The sequence below is a fragment of the Nicrophorus vespilloides genome, unplaced genomic scaffold, assembly GCF_001412225.1.
Source record: "Nicrophorus vespilloides isolate i.1.1-1 unplaced genomic scaffold, Nicve_v1.0, whole genome shotgun sequence".
NCBI lineage: Eukaryota > Metazoa > Arthropoda > Insecta > Coleoptera > Silphidae > Nicrophorus > Nicrophorus vespilloides.
Window position 1 is genome coordinate 22286 of NW_017095495.1, and position 7166 is coordinate 29451.

Below are 7166 nucleotides of genomic sequence, written 5' to 3' on the forward strand. Positions count from 1 at the left end.
AATACCTTACACCCCCAACGAACCTAAGCGCTTTTTCCGACCTTTTTCACTACTCTTTTTATACATTCTCTCTCTTTCTTTATCGCTCGGTGTGCGGCAAAGCGAGGGTGAAATCTCCACAGATGTACGATTGAGGTATAATTTTCCCCTTGAACGTGTGCCATTGTCTTCGTCGTATCCCCTTAATGATTGCGCCTCCGCAGGAGGGAGAAGGTTGCTTGCAGAGGTCTCCGAAGCCAGACAAAGCCATCTCGAATACAACACACAAAAAAATACACTCGATTACCTCAGCAGGTCGTAGAAGTAAAAGTTCAATTTTCATCGTGACTTATAACAAAGTAAATCAATAAATTTCGAAAAATGTATGTTTTATGTGTACGAAATTCAATTTGGAATTAAAATTATAAGAAAATTTTACTTTTTTTTTTTTGAAAATAACAATAAATTTCAAAAACTATTAAATTCAAGTTAGGCAACTCAAATCACTCATATCAATAATTATTTTAATAATCTATTATTTTTTTATATTTTTTTAAATTACACTGTTTAATTTCTTACTATATTTGTTTTATTGTTGTTTATTATTATTTCAAATATGTAGAAAAAGCAATAATTTAGTTTTTTTTTAGTAAATTACAGTTTAAGAGCTATGCAACTTAAATAACATCTCTATAAAAGTTCATCTATTTCGCACTAGATGTCTCGATCGTAAATTTGAATTTATTAATGGGAAATTCATGGAAATTTAAATTTAGTTCATTTTCAAATTAATTTTATAGTTTACAGCTAGTTTTTAGTAATATTTACTAATTGATATGAAATTTTGTAGTTAAAAATACAATTAAATTGTTAAAATGTAATAATTTTCCAAAAAAAAATAAATGTTAGAAAGTAATATTTTGTTTAAATCGTAATTCTTGCAGTATTTCTTTCTAAAGTAAATGCATTTAAGACAAAATGTATTGTTTATGTTTAAGGAAAATTGGTTCGGATGAAAGGTTTAAGTATGTAATAAAATTCATAGATTTTCATTTCGTTTTATTAATATATTTTTTTTTTCTCCAAATCAATCAAGTATTTTTATAGTTTCCCTTCTTTCTTCGTCGGAGGGATCGAAATGTTGCCAATAATAGAAGAAAAACAAATTTAAATGTAGAAAAGAAGAAAAACTAAATAAAAAAAAAACTAGAAGAAGTGGAAAAGTGTAGAAATTCAGTCTCAAGTCGAGTCAAAAAAAAAATTACGAAAGAGTGATAGAAATAGACTTAAATAAATGTAATCGTAAAAATAAATAAATGCATCGCTTCCGCCGCCTTTCCAAAGTCTCACCCTATGCACCACCCCCACGGAGGAGCAGTCGATTGTTTTTTTTTGTGGAGGTGGTTGAAAGTTGTGACGAGTGAAAGGGGGATGAGCAGGCGCCGCCTCGATAAAAATAAACAAAATAACAACAAGAAAAACAAATCGTTGTCAAGAAAGAGAAACAAAAGTTACGAAAACGAAAGCTATCGTCCGAAATCCGCAGCTCATCCGAAGATGTTTTTCATAAAGATCAACTGCGGTTTTCGATTTCACTTACTAAAACCTACCTAAATTAATTAATTAGTTAATATATAAAAAATGTATATAAAAAAAATATGGATAGAAAGTTGATTAATAATAATACGACCTAAATTACTAAATAGTGTTTTTTTTTTCCGAATTATTACAGACTAGTTAACGACACTCTGAATAGCTTTGCTTTTGTTTTCGGTTTTTCTTTTGTCGTTTTTGTTTTGTTTGTTTGTTCGTTTGTTTCTTTAGATCGGAGGTGGCGGAATAAATAAATTATATTGTTTTTTTTTTGTTTTTTTTTTGGTGTGTTTAGCAGGTGAAGTCGTCGCCGCCGGCTTCCTCTTCCGCTTCGTACTCTTCGTCGGCGGTCGCTTCCTGGTATTGTTGGTATTCGGAGACTAAATCGTTCAAGTTGGATTCGGCCTCGGTGAATTCCATCTCGTCCATGCCCTCGCCGGTGTACCAATGCAAGAAAGCCTTGCGTCTGAACATAGCTGCGAACTGCTCGGAGATGCGCTTGAAGAGCTCCTGGATGGCGGTGGTGTTGCCGATGAAGGTGGAGGACATCTTCAGGCCGACTGGTGGAATATCGCAGACGGCAGTTTTCACGTTGTTCGGGATCCATTCGACGAAGTACGAGCTGTTCTTGTTCTGAACTGCCAACATTTGTTCGTCGACTTCCTTCATGGACATGCGTCCTCTGAAGACGGCGGCGACGGTGAGGTAACGGCCGTGACGTGGATCGCAGGCGGCCATCATGTTCTTCGCGTCGAACATCTGCTGGGTGAGTTCGGGTACGTGAGAGCCCTGTACTGTTGGCTTCCTCTGGAGGTCAGAGGAGCGAAGCCGGGCATGAAGAAGTGAAGACGTGGGAACGGTACCATGTTCACAGCCAACTTCCTCAGATCAGCGTTCAACTGACCGGGGAAACGAAGGCAGGTGGTGACTCCGGACATCGTGAGTGATACGAGATGGTTGAGGTCACCGTAGCTCGGATTAGGAACCTTCAAAGTCCTGAAGCAGATGTCGTAGAGAGCCTCATTGTCGATACAATAAGTCTCGTCGGTGTTCTCGACGAGCTGGTGGACTGAGAGCGTAGCGTTGTACGGCTCGACGACGGTGTCGGAAACCTTCGGACTCGGCATCACCGAATACGTATTCATGATCCTATCCGGATATTCCTCCCTGATCTTCGAAATGAGCAGAGTTCCCATACCGGACCCGGTGCCGCCACCCAAAGAGTGCGTCAGCTGGAATCCCTGCAGGCAATCGCAGTTCTCCGCCTCCTTCCTCACCACGTCCAAGACGGCGTCCACGAGCTCAGCGCCTTCCGTGTAATGTCCTTTCGCCCAATTGTTACCAGCTCCGGACTGACCGAAGACGAAGTTGTCCGGACGAAACAGCTTTCCGTAAGTGCCGGAACGCACCGCGTCCATCGTGCCAGGCTCCAAGTCCAAGAGGATGGCTCTCGGCACATACTTTCCTCCGCTGTGTTGCGAAGCAACTGCACAAAACAAAAACAAAAATTAGTGAAATAAATTTGAAAAATGGTTCTTAAAGCAAACCAAGAGATGGCGTTTCAAAACGTTACCAATATAAATAACAATAAATTAAAAAAAAAAAAGTTGCTAAAACCAACCAAGAGATGGCGTTTCAAGAAATGTACTAATTGGGTTTAAATCGAATATGCAATTAGTATATGATGCATTGCGGATACGTGACTCACGCTGGAAGCAAACGAAAACAAAAAACGTAAGAAACAATCGACAGCGGAACTGTTTTAAAAACAGTTATTAAATCTTTAATACAATTTTGACATTTAAAAAATTTAAATGAACTACGAATATTTGTTCAAATATATTAGCTTATATACGTATTGAATTGAACATAACGTAGAGTAAATGACATATGTCAAATGTTTGACATATTTAATGTCAAACAAAACAATTGTTGTGGTACGTAAAAAAAAGTGAGGAATATTGAAAAATATTGAAATTATTTGCATTTTTGTTTTCATTTTACTTAATGATATTCGTTCGAATATATATATATTTTTTTTTTAACGTCGCGGTAAATGATTAACGAACAGTTATGCAATTGCGTATCTAATTGATACTCAAGACTAAATCGAATCGCCGGTTTAATAACCGTAATACGTTCAATTAAAATTCTACGATAAATATTGAAATTAATAACACAAAATAATAAACGTCACAGGTTTGACACAAATGTCAAAATTTGACGTTGTTTCAAGAAATACAACTAAAGTCACCACGAAATGATTTATTTACCTAAATCTAAATTTAAATAAATGACAAGTGAAACAAACCAATAGATGGCGTTTCAAAACATTACCAATATAAATAACAATAAATTAAAAAAAAAAAAAAAATTAAAAGCTGCAATCTTTGTTGATTTAATCTTTAACTTTCAGTTTTTGCTATAAAAAATAATTGACATTTCAGTATCTGTCAAGATTTGACGTTTCACTTGTCATTTATTTAAATTTAGATTTAGGTTAATAATCATTTCGGGTGACTTATTGGTATTTCTTGAAACAACGTCAAATTTGACATTTGTGTCAAATTTGACGTTTATTATTTTGTGTTATTAATTTCAATATTTATCGAGAATGTGATGAAATTACGTAAAATCATTTTCGATTCGTAATTACTTGGATTTTAATTGAACGTATTACGGTTATTAAACCGGCGATTCGATTTAGTCTTGAGTATCAATTAGATACGCAATTCATAACTGTTCGTTAATCATTTACCGCGACGTTAAAAAAAAAATATATATATATTCGAAGAATATCATTAAGTAAAATGAAAACAAAAATGCAAATAATTTCAATTTTTTCAATGTCCTCACTTTTTTTTACGTACCACAACAATTGTTTTGTTTGACATTAATATGTCAAACATTTGACATATGTCATTTACTCTACGTTATGTTCAATTCAATACGTATATAAGCTAATATATTTGAACAAATATTCGTAGTTCATTTAAATTTTTTAAATGTCAAAATTGTATTAAAGATTTTTTTGACGTATTTAATAATGCCAACTGTTATAATTATAAATGTCAAATGTTTTTGACGTATATCGAAGTTGCGTGACAGGATGGCGATGTAGATGGCGCTTCTTGTTTTTTCTTTTTTTCGTGGAATTTGGTTTCTCTGCACGTGCATATATATGAAAAGTGAATTTGCGGCGAGGTGAGTTAATGAGTTAAAAAACTGGAATGTTGACATTTGTCGAAATAACTGATGCAATCAATTAAAAAATGAAAGAAAAAAAAACGAAATCCAATTAAGATCGCCGCAAAATGCCAATCGATTTCCAAAGATAATTCGAACCAATTTAGAAGTGCACTTGATGCAAAATTAAAGCAGACATATCTAGATGGTGTGTGTGTGAAAGAATGAGATGAATAAAGATGATACAAAGTGCTAGAAGAGAGAGAGAAGAGAGAGAGAAAAGGCAATGACCTTGCACCCGCTAATTATAAAGTCGAGCTGGAAAGTCGCCCATTCTCTTCGAATACATACATCAATATGGAACGGCGAGAATCGCACATATATCCAATACTACTACAACAATAATAATAATTTATGAGCATTTCAATTTCTTCTTTTATCTCTCTGCCCCCATGCATTTAATTAAAAGTTTCACATATGTGGGCTCGTGTCAAGAGATTAAGTTGCACTTAATTTATAGCGCCTTCTTCGTTCGTTCGTTGCTCCTCTTCATTTCCATCCATCCATCCGACCGATTATAATTAACTCACTTCTTCAATCTTCTGGTAATTCCACTCTTTGCCTCAGTTTTCACAACTAATTCTACTTTTTTTTGTTGTTTATTGCTCGAGAATCGCGTGATCGCGCGATTACGTAAAACAACCAATTATCGTTATCAACGTTCAACGCACTCTCCTACATTTCTTTCGCTCACCTTCATTCTTCATCCCAAGAACAATCTTCGCATTTCATATTTTCATCCTCGTGTTATTTAACTCAAGTTTTAATTGCACTTACGCAACTGCAATTCACTCGAGTGTTTAGTTAGCACTGCATGTCGATGAATCACGTTTCTTTTCTCCAGAGATGTCGCGATTAGATAGTTCAAATCATTAGCAAAGATGTGCAAACACCACTGTTTCAATTATCAGTTTACAATAATATTAGTTTATTTTTTAACATTCTATAGTTTTTCGATAGATGTCGCTATAGTTGTTTGACAAATCTTTGGTTAAAGTGAAAATTTTTTTGCATGATTAGCTTTTTGTCCTTTCGGTAGATGTCGCTAGTGTAGCTTTTTTGTTTTCATATTGTTTCACTTATAAAGGTGCATCAACACCATTTAAAAATAGCGATATTTCTCGTTTATACAAACTGTAAAATTCTCAACTCGACTAAAGTCATCAGTTATCTTCCATATTGTCTTGCGGTTCGGTTTATTAATAGCGACGACGAAGAAGTAACGTCGTGTTGCCTCCTCGACGATTTATTTATACGCGTGTTCCGGAAATAACCTCCAGACGATGTCGCCTCTTCGTCGGAGAGGAATCGTTAATGGAAATAGAAGACGCCATCATTGTTTTGCAGCTATTTCCGGTTGCAGATAACCTCTATTTTTGGACGCAGACGAAAGATGAAAAACAAAATAAATAATAAATAAAATAAACAAGACGCACCTTAATTAAGCCCTATTTTTGGAAGCCTTAATTGAAAACGCGCACACGTTTTCCGGTAAAACGAATATAGATCGTGGACAGATTAATATAGGATTGCATACGATTCCAAGGTCAATTAACGCCATCTGTTATGAAATTCATTAAGCCGTTATATTTATTTTAAAAAAAACGTAATCGATAACGCACACTTCCAATGAACACGCCATCTATTGTTAATTTAATTATTAATTTATATTATTTTTTTTTGCAGTTTTGGGAAGTCATCTCCGAGGAGCACGGAATCGACCCCAGCGGCATCTACCTGGGCCAAAGCGATCTCCAATTGGAAAGGATCAATGTCTACTACAACGAAGCGACCGGTAACTATTATTAAAAAATTGTAATTTAAAGAAGGAATGTTGAGAAGAAATCTTTCCCCATTACATTTTTTTTTTCTTGTATCAATTATTTCCTTGTCTGCTGCAACTCGACGATGGTGAGTGAACGAAGAACAATCGCCGGGAGCCAATGATTAGAACGGGAAATCACGATTTGATGCACACATTTTTTTTGTTCAATTCAATCTCCACGCTCGGTTACCATCATGTACCAAACAATTGTGGATAATGATGGAAATCAAGAAGGTGCGGAGCAACCAACAAAACAAAAATATAATCGAACGGTTTATGTAACAGAACATTTTAATTGTCGCCGGTTTATTTTTTTATTTTTTTTTTTTTAATTTTTCGGCGCTCGAAACGGAAGCGATTGGTATTCGAGCGAAGCCGCTTCCGCTGTCGATTGTTTCTTACGTTTTTTGTTTTCGTTTGCGTGAGTCACGTATCCGTAATGCATCATTTACTAATTGCATATTCGATTTAAACCCAATTAGTACATTTCTTGAAACGCCATCTCTTGGTTGGTTTTAGCAAC

General features: G+C 35.2%; 1 pseudogene; it reads right to left on the bottom strand.

The window, feature by feature from the left end:
* Positions 1-1797: 1797 nt before the first annotated feature.
* On the bottom strand, positions 1798-3058 carry LOC108564200 (annotated as a pseudogene).
* Between the last annotated feature and the right edge of the window lie 4108 nt (positions 3059-7166).